The sequence below is a fragment of the Monodelphis domestica genome, chromosome 8, assembly GCF_027887165.1.
Source record: "Monodelphis domestica isolate mMonDom1 chromosome 8, mMonDom1.pri, whole genome shotgun sequence".
Lineage (NCBI taxonomy): Eukaryota > Metazoa > Chordata > Mammalia > Didelphimorphia > Didelphidae > Monodelphis > Monodelphis domestica.
Genome location: NC_077234.1, coordinates 44,740,743 through 44,768,345, shown reverse-complemented (window position 1 = coordinate 44,768,345; position 27,603 = coordinate 44,740,743). Strand labels below are relative to the sequence as shown.

Sequence of the window (27,603 nt, the reverse complement as noted above, 5' to 3'; positions counted from 1 at the left end):
CACCTAGAACTGAATACAGGATTCCAGACATGTCCTGACCAAGGTTTTCCTTGCTCACTCTGCCATGCTCTTTCTGAAAAAGAAAAATCGGAATTATCACCTCCCCATTGCAGGTCCCTGTGTCTCTTATGGCAGCCAATGGTCAGATGAACTTGGCTTCCATACTCACCTGCCATATACACTCTTGATTTTATTTAGCTTAGTGTCAACTGAAAGCCCCAAATCTTTTTCAGCTAAATTGCTGTCACTGAGCCCTTTCCACACTCCGTGTATACATGCTAGACTTTATACTTCATCTGATTAGACTTTCTCCAGCTTTCGAGCTTGTTGAACTCTTTGGAACCCTGGCTCTGTCACAGGACACTTTACTCTACCAACTTCCTAAGGGAGGGCAAGACATGCATCTTGTGTCTACTTAAGAACCTACCCTACTGTGTGTATAGTCTGTAATTAGTCAGTTTGGGTTGAATAAGTTACTTAACTCTTTGCTAGCCTCCTCCTTGTCATTAGTATTATCAATGAGTAGTCATTTTTCTTCAATAATAATAAGCACAGAGTTTTAGTCTCAGATCAGTGAACTCAATTTAATAATAATATTTATAGAGCTCTTTGAAGTTTGCAAAGAGCTCTGTGTACATAGGCAAAATAGAAGGAGAAAAGGGGGAAAACCTTTTTGAGGCAGTAGGGCTCTCATTGGAGCAAAAGGTGGGTCAAGTTATGATGAAGATCTCGTGGTGAATTAAATGAATATTTTTCTTGGGTCAAGAAAGACTTTCCAGATGAAGGAAATACAAAAGAACTAATGTACTGCTTATCCAGAGTCCTGGGTCTTTTCCATCAGGCAAAACTGAGTTTAGCTAAGCAGGCTAGAATGCTATGAATCACAAGGGTGGTAGAAGGTGAAACTGGGTCCAATTCTACTAATTAGAAAATGGTTAACAGGAAATCACTCGTGTAAAACAAACTTACTGACATGTTGCAACAAGCTAGAGAGACAGGTTTGGAAAATGCTGGATAGATAAAGCTTGAGAAAGGTTTTTGTGAAGTGTTTCAGGATTAAAGTTAGGAAAATGGTGTCAGGAAGAACTGAGTTCAAAACTAGTCCCAGGCACTTTCTATTTATGTGTCCCTGGGTAAGTCACTTAAGTCTTGTCTGCTTCCATTTTTCATATGTAAAATGGGTATCATAATAATATCTACCTTCCAGGTTTGTTGTGAAGATTAAATGAGATAATACCCGTAAAGCTCTTAGCATAGTGCTTGGCATGTTATGCCATCCAAATGTTAGCTATTAATACTGTTCTTCTTATTTTCATTATCATTATTATCATTCCTCAAAGCAGCCTCTCTTTGCCTTCTGATGTGCTCCAGAGAGTACCAACCTGGGGCTGAGGTCAATCATCAATTCGCTGGGAATGTTGATAATCGTATCTAGGAAAATGCTATTTTTATTAATAACCTAGAAATTCGGTACCTGTGAACAGGACCATACTTTAAGACTTTATATTGCATCCCTTATGCTCAGTTGGCCAGTGAGCTGTGCTGGGGGAAAGAGAAATAATGACTGACTATAATAACTGAATATCCCTTCTATTTACTTCAGGAAGAAAAGTGATAGAAATAGAGAATTAAATTACTATAGCTACTTAAACATCATCTTTACTCCTTTCCACTTGAAGAAAATTCAGGTTAAGGATATTTGCTTGAAAGGCATTGAAAACATTGGTGTCTTTTGTGATGGTGGTGGGGTGTGATTGAGGTGGGAAAGGGAGGCTCCTGCCTGAGAATGAGAAAATGGTTTTTCATTTTGGCTGAAAAAAAGGGCAGTGTGGTGAGAATGGAAGGACATGAAAGGAAATCCTAATGGACAAGGGGGTAAGGAAAAGCTAAGCCAGAGTGGGGGATGATAAAAGTCATGATAGAAGGAGAGAAAAGAGTCCCAGGACCCTCCCACCTACTGGGTGACAAAGCTCTAAAGTTTTCTTTGTAAAAGAGAGGAGGGATCAGTAGTTGAATCGATAGAAATCTACGGAGATAAGCAATGACTCCCCCATTCTGCCCACTCAGGGCCAGTTTGCAGGGAGCACTCCCAGGCATCCTCTTACCTGGTGCCCAAACAGCACCTGTCAGGCCATGGGCTGCTAGGCTGGGAAATGGATCTGCAGTAATGACACACAACAGAGACCAGATGAGGACTGGCAATTGGACAGGACTCAACCTTCTTTGGGGGTAACTCTGTGGTGACAAACCCCAAAGCTTGAAACTATGCTTCTGAACCTCCAGTCACTCCCTGGTTGGTATTACTGTTTTTAGTTACCCACCAATCATTTTACTTGATTTAATTTGTTTTTAAATTTAGGCTTAATTTATCCATTTTATTGATTCATATCCATATAATTAATTTGTATTAGGAATACATTTATCATTATTTTATTCATTTTTAAAGAGTTCAAATTGTTTTATAGATATGGATCTTCATAATAACACTCTGAGACAGATGCTATCATTATGCCCATTTCACAGATGAAAGGCTGAAGACTAAGTGACTTTTGTCCAAATTAGAAGTGTAAGGCATAGGAATCAGACCCATGTCCTTTGTACTCTAAGTCCAACAAGCTTTCTTCTAAGTCTTCCTGCTTCTTTGACTATAGTAATGTTTTTCTTCAAGGAAGAATGGTAAAATCAAAAGTCTTAAATTTGTATCCTGCCTGTATTTTTAGTACCTCTATGATCTTGGGCAAATCACATCTTAAACCTTGGTTTTCCAATTTGTAAAAAAAGACATAGTTGGATTTCATCATCTCTTAATGCCCTTGCAGCTCTAACTCTATGGTTCTAAGTGCCCCCTCCCCCAGAAAATGCATTCTGACTTTCTATATAAGGCCACTGTTTGAACATGTCTTAATTAACTTCCTTTCATGGGACTGTGAAAAGAGAATGACTGTCTCAGTCAGAGTAAAGAAGGACATTGTTGCCACCCTGGGAAGCTGCCGACATGGGTGGATCTCTCCTGCTCTAATGGTGGACCTGGGGACCAGCCTCTGATTTTCAAATTGTGCCAATTTCAAAATTGGGTGTGAGATTGTGGGAATCTTAACAGATATAAGGTACAATAGATAGAACATTGAATTTAGAATCGGGGAGAACTGAATTCAAACACAGCTTCAGACTCTAGCTATGTGACCCTGGGCAAATTACTTAGCCCCTCTGTACCTCAGTTTCCTTCTCTGCAAAATGAGTGTGATTAATAATATTTATCTTCTGGGGTTGTGAAGATTAAATGAGATATTAGATAATATCAGTAAGGTGCTTTGCAAAACTGAAAGTAGCACATAAATAATTGTAAAGACATTGGTGTATTACAAAAAAAAAAAGTTGCCTTCATGATTTTCTTGTCCTTGTGCAGGCACCAAAAGGTTTATATTTGGATTTGATGGATTAAAAAAAAAAAAGAATTCTTCAGGTGCCTAAACCACCTTTCCTTTTTTCTCTGAACATTGTCTTATCTCCCCTGCTTCCTCTACCTTTCCTTTTGTGTGTGTGTTAATAATTATCATCATTAATAATAATTATAGTTAATCATGATACCTGCTAGTATTCGTTTTGTGATCTACGTATCCAAAAGTCATCAGAATGGCTGACCCCATCAGGGACAGGTAATGCTAGTCATTGTCCTACCAAGTCACAACAACTGATCATAATAACCAACATCCATTGCAGATCAGGGGTCTGAGAAAGATGAAGCCCAAGCAGAGAAGGCTTAGGGGTTTTATTGATGTGAATTATTAACATTGTCTAAGAGCTGCAGACCTGGCATCAGTTTGCAGTGGTAGAAGGAGTTTGCTCACAAGGAGTGTTTGACTCCAGGGAAATCACAGGTTCAGATAAAAAGCCAACCCCCAATGACAACCCTTATTTAAATAAAACACAATATCACTATGTATGGGATATAAAATTATATTGCATATAAAATATGAGGATAAACGAAGAAATATGAGGAAAAGTGGTTTTAAGATGATCCCTCTCCAATTCCGGCCCTCCGTGTTAATTTCACTGTTAGATACCGCTGTTCTGCCAGACGGGTTCTGAAAGTTTTTTCTTAGAGGTCGTCCATGAAATTCTCTTGTCCTGAATAAACGCCTTACAAATAAAACGCCATACAAATGGATTCAGCTGTTCTTCTCTGGGAGCCTCTGTAAAATTCCCCCCTAAACTTGCTTAGGGTTAACTTTCTCAGCATCAAATCTGGGGCCGAGCTACAGTTTCAGGTCTCCCACCTGCCTGCCAGAGAAGCAGGGAGCGAGTTAAGTGTGATGTCCTGATAATTGGTGGGTTTCTCATGCAGTTCTGTTTACCTCGGAGAATGGCTCAGATTCATGGGGTGTCTCATCTGTTTGTTTCCCAGGAGTGTCCTCCTCATCAGGTACAAATGACTTGTTGTTCCCCTGTCCCGCCTGCCTCCTTGGTGACGGATAGACGAGAACTGTTCCCTGTGCCCTGGGACTCTAATGTGATCTGGGGCGTGTTGGTGGCAGGCAGGCAGGCAGAGGAGGGGGGGCATTCCGAGGGGACAGTGGGGGGAAGTTAACACTATGAGAACGACAAGCTTTAAGGGGAAAAGAAAGTGTGTTTGTCTCCTTGGGCTGCTACTCCTCTCTCACAGATGTTATAATATTGATCTAGTGATTCGGGATCCCAAGTTAACCTTGCCCTCTAGTCACTAGGAAAACGAGCCAGGCAAGGGGAGTGCTCAGGATCTCGCCTGATGAAGCAACTCTGGGAAACTCAATATGGGGAGAAGGGGGCCCGGGGGAAAGGGGACTCAAATTCTTTGTGTCTCGTGCCAGATACAGAAACCTGGAAGGGAAGAGAAGTACCTTGGACTTCCTCAGCACCGTTAGCTATGGAACTCAAAGCACCTGGATGATTCTGTCACTATCCTTCGGTTAACCAGGGGGAAACTGAGTCAAGAACACAAGTTCCCTGTGGATTCCATAGTGATATCACTAAATAAGTCGAGGATAGAGACGCTGTAAACTCAATGTTTTATGGAGGTTCTCCTTGATTCTGGGCTGGTCTTCTGTTCAGGTAGAATTTTTGACCAAAGAGGAAATATATGGAGGGGGGGAAGGGAAGGAAGGGCAGAACTGGAGTTTTGCCCCAGGGCACCAAATTTAGATGGCATAGACAACACTTTAAATTCCTCTGTGCTGCTGAAACAACAGTGTGACATCAAGCTAGCAAAGGAAGCTACCAGGTGCCCTTACCCCAGAGACAATTTGTGATCCTTGGTCCAGTTAGAAAAATTCCTCTTGTGACTGCCAAAGAGGGGCTGAATTTGGATCCAGAAGCCTTGGATTTGAATTGGGTTTCTCTGGGTTGCAACTCCCTCTTCTCTATAAAATAGGGAGGTGGGAATAAACTGTCCTCTAAGGTCCCTTCTGACCCCAAATTTGTTCTCCTCGACTCTGACAAGTGAGCCAATCTGCAACTCTTCATTGAATATTTTTGAAAGGTTTTGACACAGTAAAAACTTTGGAACAGAATTAAGAGAAATGCATTCAGGTTTTTGGACTCTAAAGCCCAGATCACCTTCAGTGTCATTACTTGTTTTGTGGATCCTGAAGAGTGCCTGAAATCCTTTTTGTTACTCTTTGGTCATAGAATGAGAGATTTACAATTGGAAAGTATCTAGAGGTCATCTAGTCTATTCCCTTTAATCTTGAAGATGGAGGCTCTGCTACTTAGAGAAATTAAGGAGTTTGCCCAAACAGAGAGTATCAGAATCAGAATTTGAACTCAGATCTTGACTGGAAATCCAGTATTCCTTACACTAGCCCATGTTTTCTGCCAGGTTACCTGGCATCTCCCCCAGAAACTCATTACCCTGGTTTAGGGCATTGTCTCTTTGATACCCCTTTCTGACGGGTAACATATGAAGCTACCTTAGTCAATGATACCTTAACATAATTAAATTATGTTATAATGTAGTAGTAATAGTAGTCTCTCGGTAACCGAGGATGACGATTGTCTTTGTGCACTTTCACCTGTGATATAGATGAGTGTGCACAAAGACACTTGTGCGTGAAGGAGATTTAAGTGGAAAAGTCGATGCACAGAGACAGTCCCACTCTGGTCCAGGGGCACGAAAAGTCGTTACACCTGGAGACTTCCTCAGCCGCATTGGATGGCCGTGTTGTCTTTTGTGCTCCAACACACCCTGAGCACTCCACAGTGCTTTGCTGCGTCGCCATCTCAGCCGTTGAACCTTCTTATTGGTTTCTTCTGTCTGTTCCGCCAAAGCAGTCTTCACATGCTGGGTGAGCAAAGCCCTGGTTCACCAGGGGTCCACGACGACCCGATGGCTACCCTCACAAGGTTTAGCCGGCCTGTTGAAGCCGTTGCCCGGGGTGTGGCCTCTGCCTCATGCTAGCAGCTACTGGGAGCCACAAGTGAGAGGTGGGTGTCAGGTCAGAGGCTGGAGAGCTGCCCTAGGAGGGCACAACAAGCCCTCCACAACAGAGATACTACCCCTCCCTGAGCACCCCATACACCCCATGTTATAATGTAATATATGTAATAATATGTAATAAAATTAGATTTTGGGAAATGAGCAAGTCAGAATACTAGCCCAAGAATTGAAGGATTGAGACCAAGGAAAATACAGGTTTGATGAGAATCTCCCTTGAGAAGAAGGGACTAGACATATAGGGAAGGATACAGAAGAAGAGACACTTTAATGCCAAAATGAAGACAAGTAAGTCATCTTCTGTCCTTTTTGATCCTTGTGTCTTTCTAGTTTTTTACCACATTCAAAGAGCAAAAGACAAAAGTGTGTATCTAATGTTGATTCTGCAGTTGATCACAATTTCAAGTTTGCATCACTGATGAGAAGGGAAATCATCTTTTTCTCTGTACAAGGTCATTGTCCAAAGATACCTGCAAGGGAAAGCCCCTTCGACACACAGCGTGCAGAGGCTGGTGCTATTGGCTCCATCACCCAGGTGTGGTTCTAGGTTTAGCCTGCTGCCGCCATCATGCTTGGAACCTGTGTTGTTTGCCCTGGTGGCTGCTAACTCGAGGCCTCTTCTGCTTTGAACACTGGCACCTGGACTCCGACAGCATTTTGTCCGGTTTGGGCCGTCTGTGTTTTTGTTCCATCAGCTGTAATGTTGCTGCTGAGCACTTAGAGATCCATTTTCCGCACAGTATGGAGGGATTTAGCGGAACAACTCCCATTCATGTTAATGGAAATCCCACTAGGAAATCTCCATGCCAGGTTGTGCTCAACCTTCGCCCCTGGTTGTTTCTGTTTGATTGGTTTCACCTGTGTCTTGCCCTGAGCAGCTTGGAGGAGGATGTCAGGAGGTGTGGAAGACCCAGCCTGGGCTCAGTCTTAACCCTGTGGAGGAAAGGGTAAGGGAGGAAGCCCAGAGACACCCTAACTGTTTGGGGAACAGTCGGTAGGTTGTGGGAGTCACTTTACTTCACTTACAAAGCATGTTTACCTTTTGGTCCAGACTTGTGATTTAATTAGGATAGCAAATTTCTGTTATTAGAGCTCCCTCCATTGATGCCACCTGACAACTCCTCTCAAACCCATGGTCTTGGAAAGTTGCCTCAGGGCACTAAGGTGTTAGTGACTAGTCCAGGGCGAGATCCTTAGTAAGAGACAGAAGCATTGTCTTTCGGAGGGAGAGAGAGACAGAGAGAGAGAGAGAGACAGAGACAGAGACAGAGAGACAGAGAGACAGAGACAGAGAGAGACAGAGACAGAGACAGAGACAGAGAGACAGAAACAGAGACAGAGACAGAGACAGAGACAGAGAGAGAGACAAAGATAGAGACAGAGACAGAGACAGTCTTGTCTTTCTCTTCCACTTCGATTAGTTTCATAGATATTCCTTTAGTGATGGATTTCTTACTACCAAGAGCCTAGAGGACTGGATGTCTCTCTGAAGTTTCTTCCCATCCCTGTGATTCTGAGAAGGAACTATTGTCAACCTTGTTGACAGCCTGATCTTCTACCTCACCTCACCTCATTCTCTCCTGTTTTGGGACACTTGGGTTCTGAGCCCTTCATGTGATGTGATATGAGTGTGTGTGTGTGTGTGTGTGTGTGTGTGTGTGTGTGTGTGTGTATGAGAGAGAGACGAGGGGGGGGGGGAGAGAGACAGATAGTGAGAGAGACAGAGATAGAGACAGAGATAGAGAAAGAGAGACTCCTCCCTTGCCTGCAATCTTGGCATGCTCTCTCACTTGCTGACCCCTGGATTGTGCTGAGAGTGAACTTTAGATCTTCTCTTTGGGATCTTGATGCTACTCTATATACATGTCCTTCAGAGCTTGGAAACCGCTCTAGACTCTCTCTCTTTGACCAGTTTTCTGAAGAATGGTTTATCAATGCGGTGTGAGTGATCCCATGATTCTGTGGGTCTATATTGTTAAATGAAGTCAAAAGCATTTTATAGGTCACAATAGGAGCAGTTCAGAGGCCTCCTGACACCATTGCTTTGTCATATATTTATGTATCTTGGCTTAGCTATATCTTTATATATATTTATATATCTGGACATAAAAAGATTTCTCTCAATGAAAAAAGAATAGAAATTCTATATATAAGAAGTTATATATTATAAATACACAAATAAACATATACCTTAACTTAGATCTCTGTGAAATTAATGAGAGTGGTGGAGAGGGGCCAAATAAAATGGTTATTTCTTTCTTCCTTTTTATATTATATATATTATATTTACCTTGACATATTTCTATGAAAATATCATTTTCTCTCTTTCCCCTCCCTCTCTCTGTCTCTCTCATACATATATATATATATATATATATATATATATATATATATATATATATATTACCTGTAGCACAGGTTTGATTATGTCAATCCTCTGCTCAAAAAGTTTTGGGAGGTCATCATTACCTCTAAGAAAGATTACTTAACCTAGGGCCTGTAAACTTTTTATAAAATATTTTGGTAATAGTATTTTCAAGGGGGACTTGGAAGAGTGAATCAAACTCTCTCTGCCTATCAATCAGTGTCTTTTAAGTTAATCAAGCAAAAACTTAAGTACCCCTACTTAGTACCATACTAGTCACTAAGTATAAAAGTTCTTAGAGTCGGGGACTTTCTTGTTGAAGTACCTACTATGTGCCAGACATTTTGGCAAGCTCTAGGAATTAAAAAAAAGCAGAAATCAGTCTCTGTTTTCAAGGAACTCATACTCCATACAGAACATGTGATCTTGGACTGCATTGAACCCAACAAGAAAGTCCCTGACTCCAAGAAGTTCCAAAGTCAAAAGTCAAAGTCCCAAAGTTGAAAACTCCAGTTGAAAGGTCCAAAGCTCCAAGTCAAAGTCAAAGTCCAAAGCCCCAAGGAGCAGTGACTTATAAGTCCTGGACAGGAAGTTCAGGACTTTTTATAGTCCTTTTTCCACATCACTTCCTGTTCCTTCCCCACTTTATGGGAACCAATTGCAGTTTTTCAGTTTGCCTAGCACTGCCCAGGGTGAGGGCAGTGGCCTCTGGAGTTGTCACCCACTCTAGCAAGTGACTTGTGAACTCTCATACTCAGTGACTGGCAAGATACTAAGTAGGGGTACTTAAGTTTTTGGTTGATTAACTTAAAAGTCATTGATTGATAGACAAAGAGAATTTGATTCACTCTTCACAATACTACATTTCTGGCTATCTTCTCACTGCTTTCTACACTCTGGTCATCATCCTACCCTCCTCTCATTTCAATGTTGGACTCTGAGCTTCTGTTCCTAGATTCCGAAAGGTGAGTTTTCACCTTATATTGCCCCCAAACTGACCTATACACTACTCCTCAGTTATCTCCATACTAGCTCCCTCCCCTTTCCAGCTATCCTTATAGTCTTCCTCCATTAGAAGTACCCTCCCTGAGGGCAGGGATTGTTATGTCTCATTATATCCTCTGTGCCTACCCTATAGTAAATTCTTAAATGTTTCCTGTCGCTTCTCTATGTCCCTCTTCCTCTCTTTCTCTGTCTCCCTCTCTTCTCCATCCCCTTCTCTTTTTATTCCTCTACCCCTTCCCTCTCTTGCTCTCTCCTAGCTCTCTCTCTCCAACTTCCCTCCACTTCTTTCTCTCTTCTGTTCTCTCCTGTCCACTTCTTTCCAACTTTCCTCTTTTTTTCTCTCTTTTCTCCCTCTCCCCATCCCACGCTCTGCCTTTTTTTGTTATGTTCTCTTTCCTCCTCTTTTTCTCCCTCTCTCCCTTCCTTCTAGCCTCATACTCCATGCCTCTGCAAAGGTTCTTCCTCATGCCTAGAATGCCCTCCTTTCTTATCTTTTTGAATCTCTAACTTCCTTCAAAGATCAGCTCTCCTACATGGGATTTTTTTTTTATCTCCTCCAACTTCTGATGCTCTCCCAAAATTAATTTGTATTTACTTTGTATATGTTTAAAATTTACTTAGATGCCTACATGTTACTTCATCTGTTAGAATGTAAGAACATTGAGGGTAGGAACTTCCCCCCCCCCTCTGAATTCCCAGAATTCAAATACCATGTAAGCTTAATAAATGTAAACTGAAGGATTTCTTGATGAGAGATTGAGAGAGATGGGGGTTGGGGGGGGGGGAAGAGAGATTATGGAACCCTCCCATTTCCTCTGATTTGTGCAGCTTTGGATGAGTAGGAGCCACTCTTGATGGCATTGTGGGGAAAGCCCCTGCCCCTCTGAGCTAGAAGATCTAGGTTCCAATCCAGACTCCCAGACATACTGATTCTGTGACATGAGCTAGCCACCTCACTGACTTCCTCATCTGTGAACTTCTAAATGATGAGATCGGTGCTCTCATCAATGGACACACTTCTTCCAATTACACAGACAGAGACCCTTCTCTACCTTCTCATCTTTGCAGCTCTTATCTATGTCCTCCACGGGGGTCCTTCCATCTAGTTCTCCTGCCATTATGTGAAGTAAGGGGATAATGATAGTTGTGCTATCACTCTCATAGAGCTACAGAGGAGAGGGGGAAGGGAAAAGGGGGCAGGAGAAAAGCTTTGTGAATCTTTAAGTGCTGTAAAAATATTTTTATTATTATGTATCAATAATGCCCTATAATAAAAGCTTAACTACTTTTTGGTTTGCCTGTCTGAACTGATGGATGCTTTTTGTTGTTGGTTTAAGTAGGACCAACAGGATGTGATTCCAATAGAATGTAAACTTGACATTGGGGGTTAATATTTTTGTCATTGTATCTCGAGTCCTGAGGACAGTGTCAGGTACATAATAGGCATTTAATAAGTGCTTCTTTGAATTAAATTAAATTCATAATGTCTTTCAGTTTCCTTCTGCTCCCTAAATGGTTGCAAAAATCTTCTATAGAAATCTCTGAAACTCATTAATAGCTGACATTAATGGAGTACTTTAATTAACATCCATACTCAACCTTTAAAATATTGTAGATATCAAATCAGCCTGGAATGTTCTCTCTCCTCCTCTTGGCATCTTGGCTTCCCTGACTTTCTTCAAGACTCTGTTTTTCAAGTCTCACCTTCCACAAGAATCTTTTCCTGATCCCTTTTTATATCATGCCTTCCCTCTGAGATTATTTCCAATTTATTCTCTGCAAATCTTATTTGTACATAGTTGTTCCTGTGTTGCCTCTCCCTGTTAAACTATGAGAGCTCTGAGAGAGAAAAAAACCCCTGTGTTTTGGGTGTGTGTGTGTGTGTTTACCTTTATATTCCAGGATATCTTGCTTGGTATATAGTAGGCACTTAATAATTGTTTATTAACTTGACTTTTTCATATTATGAGTACTGAATATCATTCCTGATATGTCATAGGCACTTAATAGTTTATTAACTTGTTTATTAATTTGACTTATTTATATGCCTAGAACTTAAGATCATTCCTGACATATAGTAGGAACTTAATAATTATTTATTAATTTGCCTTTTTCATATTCCCAGCACTTAGTATCATTCCTGACATATAGTAGGCACTTAATAATTGTTTAATAATTTGACTTTTCATATTCCCAGAACTTGTCTAGGTTCCAATCCAGATTCCCAGACATACTGATTCTGTGACATGAGCTAGCCACCTCACTGACTTTCTTGGTATATCTTGGTTGGTATATAGTAGGCACTTAATAATTGTTTATTAACTTGACTTTTTCATATTCCCAGCACTTAGTATCATTCCTGACATATAATAGGCATTTAATAATTGTTTATTAATTTGACTTTTTCATATTCCCAGCACTTAGTATCATTCCTGACATATAATAGGCATTTAATAATTGTTTATTGATTTGACTTTTTCATATTCCCAGCACTTGGTATCATTCCTGATTTATAGTAGGCACTTAATAATTATTTAATAATTTGACTTTTCATATTCCCAGAACTTTTCCTGTTGTATTTTCCTGTTGTGTTTTCTAACTGCCCTCCAGAATGGTATGTCATTCCATTCCTTAGTATCATTCCTGACATAGAGTAGGCACTTAATAGTTGTTAATTAATTTGACTTTCCATATGCGCAGAACTTAGTATCATTCCTGACATATAGTAAGCACTTAATAATTATTTATTAACTTGTCTCCTGGTCAGAGATAACAGTAGTTCACACACACACACACACACACACACACATATATATATATATATATATATATATATATATATATATATATATATATAGTTTGAAGGGTTGCTAAATATTTTCCTTACATGTAGATAATATCTGTTATGCTAGTTGTTACCTTTATATTGTATGAAGTAACAGATCAAAAGATAATGATTTTTGCCCATGATCTTACTGCTAATAAGAGCTTGAGGCGGGATTTGAGCTCAGGGTTCCTGACTGAGTCCCAGGCCACTCTGAGATAGCATGTAGCAAAGAGGTTGCTACTTTCCAGTGGTTTCTAGGTATCTTTGGAGGTTTAGTGGAACGGTGCAGGACCAGAGGACTTGGGCTCCTTACTAGGTGGATGACTCTTGGTGCATCGATTTTGCGCTCTCTCTCTCTCTCTCTCTCTCTCCTTCAAAATAAGATGGGTCTATCACGATTTTCTCATGCCTCACTTAGCCCACAGTGGATGCTTCCTAGCTACTTCACAATAGGGCTTTATCTTGGTCTCAGCAGGGTCATGGACCCATTTGTACATTTAGCAGCAGAAGAGATGATGTTCTCAGGGTTCTTGGAGAAGCTTTCCTGTTGTGCTTTCTAACTGCTCTCCAGAATAGTAGGTCATTCCATTCCTTAAATATTTCTGGCTGGATAACGAGGGGAAAAAAAGTTTGAAAACAGGTCCATCCCCAAGAAGGACTATTGGCCTCTCCAGAAGTCTATAAGCTGTCCCGGAACTTACTTCGAGGCCATTCCAAAGAGGGTTCCTGTTTATTTAAAGAGGAGGTAAGGAGCAGGTGGCCAACGGACAGAGGTCTCTGGTACCCAGAGGGTGAGGATAATGGTATGGCTGCTGCCTCATTAACCCCTTCTTGGTGAAATGTAGCCCAGCTGCCACCATACGCACTTTGGAACCTTAGAACACAGAAACAGGTTTAAAGAAGCCAGGTGGTGATATAGCTTGACATCTCAGTATTCTAATAAGCCAGACTATTTCTAGGCAAGTGTTTTACTTAGACCAAATATATTGACTCAAAGCTGCCCATCACTCTGTGTGTGTGTGTGTGTGTGTGTGTGTGTGTGTGTGTGTGTGTGTGTACCAATGGTTTAATTTATAACTGACACCTTTACTACCTCTGAGTGTATCGGTTTCATCTCCCCTGAGAAAGAAAAAACCAGACCCTGTGACTAGTGAACTGGATTGAAAATCTAGTCTAATGCTGACAGATAAATGCACTAATTTTCTTCTATGCTTGGCTCCGGGTTGCAGGGTGAGCCTGCTTCTAACAAGTCCCTCAAAAGCTTCTGTAACCCGTCCAAATGATGATGTCAAGTGCTACAAGGCCCCAGGTCGGCCCCCATCGCAGGTAACAGTTACCCCTAGGATCAGCTTACCAGACAGGTTTTGAATGAGATTGTGTTTTTAAATGAAAGACTGGCTGGAAATGTAGACTGGGACTAAGCATTAATAAGGGAAAATCGGACACAAACAGACCTTCGCATTCTGTAGCTTTGTGCTGTTCTACAAAGGTCAGGGAAGGTTCTGATACAGGTGGAGCCCGACGTCTCTGTGGGCATCTGTGACGTGCCACTGTGAGGTGGGCATCTTGCTTATCCAAGGGGGGCTTTGACTGAGCCAAGGGAAGAAGGATTCTCTGGAAAGCCCAGTTTCCCAGCCAAACAGGTAGACTGCTGCAGCCATAATCCTGGACAGTGAGGACTAAGAAAGCATGTGCCCTGAATTTTCTCTAAGAAAAAAAGGGAAACAAAGGAAGTTTTTGATCTCTGGTTATTATGAGGCTGTTTTAGAGAGTGTAAAAGGGCTGGTCTGGGCTCCCCGACTTTCCCCTGGATGACTTGGGTAATAGCCTCGTACTTCTATGGACCTCATTTTCTTCAGCTGTAAAATTAGGGGTTGGTTTGTGAATGCACGACGTGGGATAGCCTTTCCAACCCTCATATCTATATTTCTCCAAAAGGCAGACCTAGAAGCAGTGAGAAAGCCATCGATTTTGATCCTCACAGACCCTTCTTGTCAAGTACCAATCCCTCTGCTGATGCTACCAATAAATCCCAGGACAGAAAGAGTAAAACTTTTGTGGCGTTGCTTTTGGGGTTTTTTCACTCTGAACTTGTAAGTTCCCACGTTGGTTACAGATTTGTGGTAATGTGTGGCCCTTCTGGAGTCAGGGATGAACTAGTGAAAAGTCCGTGTCTCACTAAATGTGGAAAGTGGACAAACACAGCTTAGATTGAGGTGAAGAGGAATGTGTACCTTGGTGAGAAACCCAAGAGGAAACTCCCATGGGGGTGAAGTGGAACCATTAGACCCACATTAGGAAATATGAGGGGTATTAAAAAGGTTTTGAAGGACTTATGGTGGTTGAAAAGAGTCCTTCTTTCTCCAGTAGAGACCCTTGGAATCACCATAACTAACAATAAACCATTTCCCAAGCTCTTTAAAAATAGACTCCAGGAGGCAGCTGGGTATCTCAGTAAATAGGGAGCCAGGCCCAGAGATGGGAGGTCCTGGATTCAAATCTGACCTCAGACACTTCCTAGCTATGTGACCCTGGGCAAGTCACTTAACCCCCATTGCCTAGCCCTTACTACTCTTCTACCTTGGAACCAATACACAGTGTTGGCTCTAAGGTGGAAGGTGAGGGTTTAAAAAAAAAGAAAGAAAAATAGACTCCATGCCAAAGATTTATGCCACATCTCTAGAAATATCATAGAATCATGGATCTGATTTGGAAGGAATCTCTTAGGTTATCTAATTCAACAACCTCTTTGTTTTATAGATGAGGGAAATCAGGCCCATGAATTTTAAAAATACACATTTTTAAAGAGAGACAGTGGGATGTGGGGTGAATATGGGTTCAAGTCCTGCCTCTGACACTTATTGAACAATTCATTTAGTTTTTCAGTGTCTCGGAGAATTGTCTGATACTATAATTTTTAGATGAATTTGTCAATCTGCAAAAAATTTTTCCACTAGGATGATAGGGACATAGATTTAGATCAAGGAGGGACCTCAGATGCCATGTGGTCCATACTTCCCCATTCTGCAGGTAAGAAGACTAAGGCTGAGAAAAATAAGGGGATTTGTTCAACATCATCGAAGTAAGAAGAATCAGGCAGGGTCGGAGCCTGCATCTTCTTGCTCCAGAGACAATGCTCTTTCTACTGTACCATATTGCCTGATGAAGAATCTTTCTTTTCCATAAAATCACATCCAGACAAGAAAAACAATTTTAAATTTAAACTGGTAAGGATGTTGATGATGATTGTGATTACAGGTAAGGCCAAATAACAGCTTCATTGCTTTCAAACCATTCTTCCCTCTGTTCAGGGTGGAGAGTGGGTATAAACCCAGCAAGGAAAATTGCTACCCTCCCTCACTGGCCACCTAGCACACACCAGCTTGCCTGCCTAAGGAGGGCTTTTTGAAGGCAGCTTCGCTGGCAGGGCCCCTTCTGCTTGGCTATTACCTCAGCAGGAAGATCAGGAAGTGAGGTGGTCAGAAGATGCCAGATGGGGACTCCATTTCACTGGCCAGCACAGCATAGGAGGCAGTGTGGTGTGATGGGAAAAGCACCCGAGATGGAGTCAAAGGTCCTGGTCCCTAATCCCAGCTCAGCTTTGTACCAGCTGAGAAATCCTGGGCATGTGATTTATTCTTTCAGTGACTTCTGAGGTCCCTGCCAGCTCTGGGACTAGTTAGAAAGCTGGCCTCTGAAGCTTTGTAGCTGTGTGACCCTTCACAAATCCCTTCCCTTCTCTGGACCTCAGTTTCTCCATTGGTAAAGGTGGTAGACAGATTCTGAGAGCCTGACGCAGGGGCATTGTTAATGTGGAGTCTGTGAACTTGTTTTATGAAGAAATATGTTGACAAGGGCATTTCACTATAATTGTTTCCTTTGTAGGCTTTCACAGGGCATTTGATGCCTTGGGAAATGCTAAGAAGGCATCCCTGGGGTTAGTCAGACTGCCCGAGGTAAAGGTAAAGAAGCCTCTTGTCTTGCTGCTTTGATCTTGAGCATCACTTCACTCCTTTCTGGGAGGCAGCTTGGCAACAGGGACACAAGCAGAAGGCTCAGGCCCCCAGCCCAGCTCTGCCACAAACCAGCCTTGTGTGACTTTGGACAAAACCTTGGATGACCTCCTTAATTCTCCATGTCCTCGTCTCTAAGAAGAGGCTAGGAATCTGTGGAAGGGATACACGAGAGGGTTGTGGTGAAAGGTAAATGGCATCGCCATTGTGGTGCTGGTGGTCATCATGGTCTTTTTTAAAAGCCCTTCCCTTTCATCTTAGAATCATGTGTATTGGTTCCAAGGCAGAAGAGAGGTAAGGGCTAGGCAATGTGGGTTAAGTGACTCATCCAGGGTCACACAGCTAAGAAGTATTTAGGTGCTTTATTTTTAAAGCCGTACCTTCTATCTTAGAACCAATACTGAATATTAGTTCCAAGGCAGAAGAGCAGTAAGGGCTTGGCAATGGGTGTTAAATGACTTGCCGAATGTCACCCAGCTAAGAAGTATCTGAGTTCAAATTTGAACTCAGGACCTCCCATGTCTAAGCAAGACTTTCAAGTCACTGAGCCACCTAGCTGTCCTTAGTCATTATTCTCGGTGTCTATTTTTCTTCCTCCTTTAGATTGTAAGCTCCTTGATGAAAGGGTCTATCTTTATTTTCCTTATTTAAATCCCTAGCACTTAGCAGAGTCCCTAGCACATAGTAGGCACTTAATAAATATGTAATGACTATTATTTTTGAGCTATGGGGTAATTACTGCTCCAAGAGAGAACCAGGTAATGATATGGATGATTTTTCTCTCTTTGACCTCTGAAGAGGATGTTGTCTTCACTCTTACCACTATGAAGGGGAGAATAATTTTAAATAATCAATAAGCATTTATTAAATTCTTACTGTGTGCCAGGCACTGTCCTGGGTTCAGAGGATGCCAAAACTGCAAAGGAAATTGCCCAGGACCTTCAAGAAGTACCCAGCCACTAAGGGAAACAATATGTACCTATAGAATTGGAGCTAAAGTATATACCAAGTAAATATAAAACAATGTGTGTGGGATGGTGTTGGGTGGAGAACCCTCTAGAAGCTCCTGCAGTCAAGAAAGATGTTGTGGACCAGTTCTTGTTTGAACCAAGCATTAAGAGAGATAGGGGCAAGAGGAGGTAATGCATTGTGGGCATGGAGGGCAGCCCATGCAAAGGCAAGAATATAAAGGATAGAATAATGTGTGTGAGGGACAGGGAAAAGATTAGTTTAGTTGATCTAAAGGGTAAAAACCAGAATATTATCTAATAAATCTGGAAAATGGCATCTTCATTGTGATGGCTGGAGCCAGATTGGGACTTGCTTTAGAAGCCACACAAAAGTGTTTATATTTTATGCTTCAGACAAATATGGAGCCATGCTAATTTCTCAACCAAAGAATGAAATCAGGTCTATGCTTAATAATATAGTTTACAATTCTATGGAATGTCAATCAGAGAGGGTGGACATCAGAGGCAGAGACCAGTTAGAAGGGAATATCAATATTCCAGATGAGAGGTCTTAAAGGTCTGAAGGAGGTTCTATGAAGATCACAGGATTTATAACTAGAAGGGATGTTAGAAATTATTTCCTCTAATCATCTCCTTAAAATTATTTATATTTTTTGTTTTTAAGTTTAATTTCCATTTATATTCTCCCTCCTTTACTATAAAGAGCTGTCCTTTGTGACAAAGAGAAGGAAAAAAGGAAGATAAAAGATAGAGAAAAAGCAAAAAAAAAAGAAAAGAGTAAAGAAGGAAAAGAAGGAAGGAAGAAAAAAGAATGAAAGAAAGAGGGAGGAAGGAAGGAAAAGAAAAGATGGAAGGAAAATAAGAAAGGGAGAAAAAAATCAGTTTAGCAAAATTAGTTAGCATATCCATCAAATCCTTAGTGCTCTGCACCCATTTTCTCCTACTTTGCAGAGAGAGAGAGAGAGAGAGAGAGAGAGAGAGAGAGAGAGAGAGAGAGAGAGTGAGAGAGAGTGAGAGAGAGAGAGAGAGAGAGAGAGAGAGAGAGAGAGAGAGAGAGAGAGAGAGCAAGGATGGTGAGAGAGGGTGGTTAGTTTTCTCATCTTTCCTAAGGATCAGCTTTTTAATTATTTCTCAATATTTTGTTTTAATGTTGTCATTGTTGTTCTTTGTAGTTACATTATTGTCCTCACTGTGAATTTTGTTTTCTTGGTTCTGTATACTTCCTTTTGCATCAGTTCATATTCTTCCCATGCTTCTCTTTATTCTTTATTTTTTATAGCTTAACAACATTCTATTACATTCAGGACCCACGATGTGTCCATTTTTTTTTCTACCATAAAAAGTGCTACTTGGACAAGTTGATGGGTATATAACTCTTCTTCCTGTCTCTGATTCCTCTGTAATACATGCCCAATGGTAGGATCTCTAGAGCTAAGGGATGGACATTCTGGTCATTTTATTAACATAATTCCATATTGCTATCCAGAAGAGGTGAACCACTTCACAACTCCACCCACAGGGTATAAGTTCAATCTTCTAATTTTATAGATAAAGACACTGAAGCTTTGGATGGGGGAGAAAGTTCTTGGCCCCAGATCATACCAGTGGTATCACCACATGGATTTGATTCTTTCATCCCTTCTGTTCATATGTCATACCAAATTAAGAATACATTCACATTTCATTTCATTTGACTCTTACAAAAACCCCTTTAGGTGGTCAAGTATTATAATTACTAACCCCATTTAATGGGACAGAAAGTGCATTTCCTAAAGGTACATGACTTGCTGACTTAGAGACCACTGCTCTGGCCAGGCATTATGGCACAATTTTTAAAAACTTTTTTACTTTTACAACTATTTTTAATGACCAATTTTACAACTGTCATGGTTTAACTGTGTTAGCCTCTATGGTCACTTTTCCTTTCAGTTAAGAAAGCCAAATAGAAGCCTTTTCAATTCCTAAGATATTTATTGTTTTACTCTTGTGTCTCCAGACTGACTCTCATGCCTCGTAATCTACTCCACCAAGCTCCCTCTACTCTCCAAATTATTTCACAATCATTTCTGTCTCAGGAAGCTTTTCTACCTTGTAGTAAGGGAAGAGAATTGTTTTCTTATATTGTAAATTCACCCTTTGGATAATTGTAGCTTCAGGAAGGTTTATTGTTTGGAGTTTTGTTTTGTCTGGGTCTATGATTTCATTCATGGGTGTGTAAGGATTAGGGCTGCTTCCATGCATCTTTGGGTCTGTTGCTTCTAATCTTAGAGAGTTGTCTAGATTGGAGGGAACAGAGTGATGACACTGAGAAGTTATGACTTGCCCAGGGTCTCACAGGCAGTATATGTCAGAAGCAAGATTTGAATCGAGGTCTTTCTGATTCTAAGCCAAGTCACATTGCTGCTCTAGGAAGATGGATATGTGTGCAGAGATGTATACACATGTATATTTAACACTTATTTTTACCATCAGCAGCGACATTTTTCCTTGTGAGCTTCCAGGAGCCCTATTCAGCTCCAAGTCCCCAAGTTCTGTTTTTGCTTGAAGGAATCTACTGTTTGCTTCTAATTTATTCCTTTAAAAAATGATCCAATTGTAGCAGATTTTAATCCCGAGAGACTTCAGAAAGAGACATTTAAAAAGAACTCTGAACTAAGATCCAACAGCGGTCTAATATTGGTGAATGTTCACTAGAGGGCAGTGCCACCTCATTACCAAAAGGAAACAAGGACAAAGGCCCAGAGTGACCCGGGTGTTTCATTGACTGTATGTATTCTCCAGGGTCTCCCTCAGCAGCCTTCCTCGCCGTGTTAGGAGCAAACCACTCTAATACGAGTATTGCAGGAAGGACGGCAATGGATAAAGACCTTGGATGATGGTTCATACTCCTAAATGGCTAAAAAAAAATTCTGGGTTCCCTCATCGAGGTGACTCTTAACAATATTCTCTATTGAGTTTTTAGTTCTCAGCAGATGAGGACAGACTTTCTCAGATTCTTTCCTAGGGTGAAAAGAGAATGTCCCAAAAATGTAGAATTCGGTACTTGGTTCAGATACTCAGAAAATGGAAATCTTTCATTGTTGGGCAATGAACTAAAGGATAATGGTGTCCGGATCCCACTCCTCTAACACACCATCTCCATCCATAATCAATCACCTTTCCTGTGAATCACAGGGAATAGAGATTGAGATTGGTGAAATTAAGAGAGGAATGAATACAAACAGAACGTCCAGTGAAGTTGATTTGACTTGAAGTGAAAACATTCGACTTTGGTTTCGATGGCATATATTTTGGAATGCAGCAGAAAAAAATTTAGGAGATAGTTTTAAGTACTTCAATTTTAATGAAGAATAAAATGAACCATTTCTTAGGGGAAAACAATAAGGTACTTCAAAGCTAGGAGGAAAGTCAGTTCAGTTTTGCCAAATGTAGAACCCGCCAGAGCCTGGGGCTCCATGTTTCAAACTGGTCTCAACCCTTTTGGGGGTTTGAGCTTCTTTACTGTTGGCAAAACATGACTTCCTGTTTCAAAGAAAAATAGCTTTAAGAAGGCTCGTTACAGAAAGACTCAGAAAACTTCTTGGACACCAGATTGCTCTTACATAAGACCATGTTGATGAGTTTAGTGAAAATTAAACAGAAACATATGGATTAAATTCTCCTTAAAAATACGCATTGGTTTAGAAATGGCGTGAAAACACATCCAGCAAAATGGTTTTAGCATTTGACAGAAAATCCCAAATGTCAAAAAAATGGATGGCAAGGTCACTGAGAACCCAGAGCTGCCACATTCATTTCATTTTCTATCGAAAGAGAAATAAACTTTCTTCTATTATTCCCTATGGAATGATTCAAATGCCTTTTCCTCTACCAAGGACTTGCAAATATGAATGGCAACAAAGGCTACTGTATTTAATTTACTGGGATGTTAAATGCTTATTTGGGTAGGCGAAATGTTTTGTGCTGATTGAACTTCTGGGCAAGTATATATATATATATATATATATATATATATATATATATATATATATATATATATATATATATATATATATATATATATATATATATATATGTACACACACATAAAATACATGAGTGCTTACATTATAAAAGTATCCACCATGTATTTATTTTCTAAACCAAGTTTAAACCATATGGAAGCGTATCCAATCATTCATTCTCTGATCATTTTTTGCCTGAATTCAATTCTCTTCTATGAGAATCAGGGAAATCTGCAAGATTTCAAACTGTCAAGCCCACAATGGCCATCCCATGGAGAAAATTCTCAACCAGGGCTCAGACGAACCCCCAAACAGGTTTAGGTAAAGGAGGCTTCCCCTTCCCAAGTTCCCTTGTTCCAGAGTGTGGGCAGGTGGGTGGCACAGAGCTTAAGCTAAGTGACAAAATCTATAGCCGTATTCCTGTATGGGGACAGAAATCATCACTTCTTCTAGGAGCAATCTGGGCTCACTGTCATGTCCTTGATCTGGGACAGAACTAGAGATAAACACTGGAATGAGTCTTGGGTACACTCACTGCCGAAATACCTTCTCAAGTTGATCTTTTTCCCTGACCCAATCAAACATTTATTGAGTATGTGCTGTGTGCCAGGTTCTGGGCTAGGAAGACAAAGATAATAAGAAAACAATTCTAGCCCTTGAGAAGCTTATATTCTGTTGGAGGAAACTGCATGTTCATATATGAATGGAATAGAGTTTGGGAGGCAGGTCTCTGCAGGTAGAATAGAGGGAAGCCTTCCAACGCCTGCTGCATAAGTAAATACAAAAACATACAAAGGAAATAGAAAGTAAAACTGAGCAATGCCTCATCTAGAAGATGACATTTGAGCACAGCTTTGGAGGAACCTAGAGATTCTAGGAGAGGAAGGGAGGGAGGACCTTATCTGCATAAAGTAATGAAATGAGAAGAAATAGATGATCATATGTTGGAAGGGGCTGGATGGCAAGATTCAGAGGTCTTATGGGAAATCATAATTTTTTGAGATGGCAAATATCTCAAATACTATAAATCCCAAGAGAAAATAATGACTTTGAGAGCCAGGGACTATTTCTGTTTTGTCTTTATATCTCAAGTGCCTAAAAGAATACTCAACACTAAGAAGGGACTTAATAAATGCTTGTTATTTGTAATTTGTTCTCTTCAAGGTGGACATGGTAGGAATTTGCTGGATTTAGGAGATGTAGTCTTCTGAACTATTCCAAGAGGCTGTTCTCATTTCGCAACACAAAATAAAAAACACTGGACGGAGAGGTAGAGGCTGAATTCTTGTAACATAATAATAAAAAAAAAAGATCCTTATTTTGAAAGCATTTTGTAGATTCCTTTTAGCCACAAAAACGAAAAATGGTAACACACGTGAAGTCCTGGGCTCAGCTAGTCATCCTGCACAAATGCCCCTGCTTATTAGCTTACAGCCTGGGCAGGTATCTTACTAAGCTACGGTCTCTCTGCACCAGGTCATAGTGTGGGTTAGTCTCTCTTTCAAGGCTACCCAGGCTTCATCTGTCACTCTCATTGTCGAGGGTTCTATTTTTCCTCTCCCCGCCAGCCGTTATTTCAATTTGGGCCTGACTTCAAGACAGGCCACATTGTATCTGTGATGTCAATGGAAAGGGGGATGAAAGTCATTAGAGATATTTGTTATTTTTGAAAGGTTAAAAGAGTTTTTCTTGGTGGGTAAGCACTTTCTCTGGAAAGAACTTCAACTAATTGTCTGGCCAGGGGATGGGCACCTAAGTGAGAAAAAATATACTTAATAAAGCATCCGCTTCTATTATTTTTCCCCCTTTCATTGTCCAGTGCCTCTGGGCCTGGTGGGCTATCCGGAGGCATCTGAGCTCTGTATTCCTTCAAACAGCCGAGCAATGATTACACTGCTGGGCTGATTCCCTTTCTGCCTGCACTAGGGAAGGGCTTCTTGCTTCAAACACCATTTATTGTAGAAATTGTTGCCAGGCTTCTAGAAAAACTGTATGTGCGTGCGTGTGTGTGTGTGTGTGTGTGTGTGTGTGTATGTGTGTGTGTGTGTGTGTGTGTATCCTTAAAAGGACCCAAAAGAAAAGAAAAGAAAAAGAAATTCAAGGGCACATCAAGTCATTGGCTCGGATTAATCCTCTTCTTTTTGTGACACCATTGCTCTAATAGCTACTGATAATTAAATAATTGGTTCCTCCACCTCATTTCCATGGGGCCATTGATGCCCCAGTATCTTCAAGTGCTTCTATAAGACAATAATCATCAGGATACTGGCCACTCACTGAAAGAAACAATACTTCAGACTCGGCCAAGCAAGGAATATTGCCATTTCAATGGACCACAAAGGAATTAAAAACAGTTACTATTGAAGCTGAGAGCTAGTGTGGTCAAGTTCTCACATGTCACATCTTGATATATTTCCATCAGTAAAGTCCCAATGAAAGACATACCATTTATCATGTCAATAGTAAGCTCCTTGAGGGCAAGGGCTGTTTTCATTTTTGGTTTTGTATATCCATCGTCTAGCTTGGTACACAGTAGGCTTTTCATACATGTTAGCTCAATGGAATTAGTTTGAATTAAGCATCTATTCTTTCCTGCAGAGCCAAGAATATGAGTATCCTTTGTTCTTGCTTGATGCAAAGGCTTCTTCAGTATCCACATCCAGAGAAAGAACTGTGGGAATAGAAACAAAGAAGAAAAAGAACTTCTTGATCACAGGCGTCAATGGGGATATGATTGGGGATGTAGACTCTAAATGATCACCCTAGTGCAATTATCATAATATGGAAATAAGTCTTGATCAGTGACACATGTAAAACCCAGTGGAATTGGGCATTGGCTATGGGGGGGGCAGGAGGAGGAGGGGAGGGAAATAACATGAATCATGTAACCATGGGGAAATATTCTAAATTAATTAAATGGATGCAAAGGCTTCTTTAACCACATAGATTTGTGATACTGAAAGATTTAGAGCCACTTAGTATAATCTAATCCAATCTGGCCAGTATTTTTTAGGCACCTACTTTTCAAAAATCACTGTGCCTTTGGAAATTTGAAGACAAAACAGGATAAGTTTCAGCCCTCAAGGAGGTTATGTTCTTCTGGGGAAGCAAAAGAGAAAACCTGTAAACAGTCATCTTTGATAATGGTGGAGGAGGAGGAAGAGAAGGCTAGGTTCTTAAAACCAGAGCTAGACCTGGAAGGGTCCTCAGTGGTCATGAAGCCCATTCCTCCTCTTATGAGTACATAAAGTGATTTGTCTGAGGTCAAAAAAGGAAGTAGAGGTCACAAATAACTAGGGGATCAGGAAAGACTTCTTGTAGGGGACGACACCTTAACTAGGCTTTGAAGGAAGGCAGGAACTGTAAGAGGCAAAAGTCAGAAGTTATGTCCTTATCCTTCCTCTTAAAATCCCTAATTTCCTTAAATGCTCAGCCTCCCTGCCTCCACTCCTGAGCCATAGACTGATTACCCTTTCCAGCTGTTAGCTATGCCTCATCATGCTGTGTGATTAGAACTGGGTCTAGGTTATTTGCCAAATATAGAATGGAAACTTCTTGAGGGAAGAGGTTGCTTTGTTTTTTGTCTTTGTATTCCCAATGCCTGGCATCTTGCAGGTGCTTAATAATTTAATGCTGAATTGAATTCTACTCTAAAAGTACACATATCCAGATATATTATATATGTATACATATGTGTGTGTATGTGTGTATAATAAATATCTGCATCTATATATTTCAGGAGGAGGAAGAGAGCAGCAACAACTGAGGAATCAGGACAGTCTTCCAATGGAAGGCGATGACTGAACTGAGCCTGGTAGAAACTCAAGATTGAGATGCTTATTACATGCATTCTTTTGGTGGGACAGAAAGGGAAAGGGTGATTTCCACTCTCGCAATGCCATCTCCAAACGAGTGGTGTTGGCTCTTTGGCAGTCATCACATGCTAAAGTACAGAACTGGAGCCCATCTGAATAAAACAAAGAAGAGAGGCACATTTGGATGCCTAGAGAGGAGTTGTTTTGACAAATGTCGATACACAGCACTGGCTGGCTCTGGCCCGTTCTTCACTGCCTCCAACTGCTTGCATACTTCAGCTAATGCCACTTCTTCTGTCAGGGGAAATTGGATGTCCCCAACACAATTTCACTGCCATCTCCCTACAACATTACAAGCTTCCTTGGCAGCCAAATCACATATTCTTATCACAAAAAATAAATAAATGAGAGAAAAGAAGACATACGTTCCTGTCAAGTTATGTCAAGACATATTTGGGATGTATTTCACTTCACTATCACTGACAGCAAAGATGTCACGTATTCTTAATTCAAAGTAAAGAAGTATTTTCCTCTCTTTTTTCCCCCAAAGGCATCAATTTCATTATTCATTTACACGCAGCATTGACAGCGAAGTGTCTTGTTAAAACAAAGAATAAAGTGAAGGAGAGCTAGTTTTTGTGTTTTGCTGCAATTCTGAATGGGCATATCATATGTGAAATTAATTTGACAATATCATAACAAGCCCCTCCACGATCATCTGCTGCCACCACCTCCTCAGGCTCTGCCTTTCCTAAGCCATCTCCCTTGTTCAGATCTTTTAAAAAATATATTTCCATGATTGATCTTGAGCTAGCAAAAACCTTTGGTGATGTTGATTTTTTGGTAAAGATAGCAACAGACATTGGGTACAGCCACTGGTAGCAGAGACTGACTCTTAGAATGAACCAAGATATTAAAAGTCTATTATAAGATAGAGTAGGAAAGGGAACAATTGGGACTAGGTTTTCTGCACAGTTCTTTCATGGATTCAACCAGTTCCTATGCAGCTGGGTCCCAGATTTAGATACCCAGTCTTAATCTCTCTCCTGAACATCATCCCACATGACCAGATGCTTATATGATATCTGCAACACTAGACATCTTATTGACATCTGAACTGAGCATATCCATTGTAACCCATTATCTTTCCCAAGACCTTCCTTCTTTTGCACTTTGGTATTTTGGGTGTGAATATCCTTCAGCTCACCTAAGTTAGCAGCCTCAATCACTTTTGCCTCTTCGTTCAACCCCTGCCATATTTCATCAATGGCCAAGTCTTATTTATTCATTCTCCAAAACGTCTTTTACATTCATACTCTCCTCTCAATGCACATAGCTGCTATCCTAGGTCATGGTACTTATCACCTCTCTACTGGACTATTGCCATAACCTATTTATCAGTTCCCTGCCACAGGACTCTTGCCTTTCTGATCTACCCGCCACACAGCTACCAAAGTATTTTTCCAAAGCTTTGTTATTTCCCTGCTTGGGAAGGTCCAGTGGCTGGCTCCCTGTTACTTCTAGGATCAAGTATAAATTCTTGGGTATTTAAATCCTTTACAATTCGGTTCCCCTACCCTTTTCAGGCTTTCATACATGGCTCCTCTTCACATCCTCCATATTCTATCTAAGTTCCATTATCCCTCTTCAAGCTTTTATAAATGGCTTCTCTTTATATCCTCCCAAGCTGTCTTACTTGTCTGTTCTTCATACATGGCATTTCAATTCCCATCTCCATGACCTTGTATAGGATTACTCCCATACCCAGAATGCATGTCTTTTTTATCTTTGCCATACAAAATTCATAGCATGCCTCAAAATTTAGTTCAAGTGGCACCTCCAATATTTCTCAACCCTCTCCGACAAATTACCTGGTATTTGAATCTAGTTTATGTTTACTTGCCTGTGTTCATGTCCCTTACCCACCCAAAAGACTATTTAAGGGCAGGGACTGTGTATCATGTTTGTCTTTACCACACAATGTATCTCATATAGCAGACGTTGGATAACTGTTTGTTAAATTGCTTGATTTTATTTTATAATGTTCAACCTAATTATAATAATTTTATAATCCTATCCATGAGCTAGAAGAGTATGAGTGGACTCCATCTATGTCATCACAATGGCTGTTTCA

The 27,603-nt window shown here is 40.7% G+C and overlaps 1 long non-coding RNA gene across 3 annotated transcripts in view; it reads left to right on the top strand.

Annotated features, from left to right (window-relative positions):
- Positions 1-25,887, top strand: part of LOC103095705 (uncharacterized) — a 94,510-nt gene extending 68,623 nt beyond the window's left edge. For 2 of the 3 annotated variants that reach the window (XR_001624383.2, XR_471887.2), the window contains 4 exons: positions 13,896-13,992; positions 14,605-14,759; positions 15,697-15,893; positions 25,394-25,887. This is a non-coding gene — a long non-coding RNA (uncharacterized LOC103095705). Of the gene's footprint in view, positions 1-13,895; positions 13,993-14,604; positions 14,760-15,696; positions 15,925-25,393 lie in introns of all 3 variants that reach the window. The other variant, XR_001624384.2, reaches the window with a different exon arrangement.
- Positions 25,888-27,603: the final 1,716 nt, after the last annotated feature.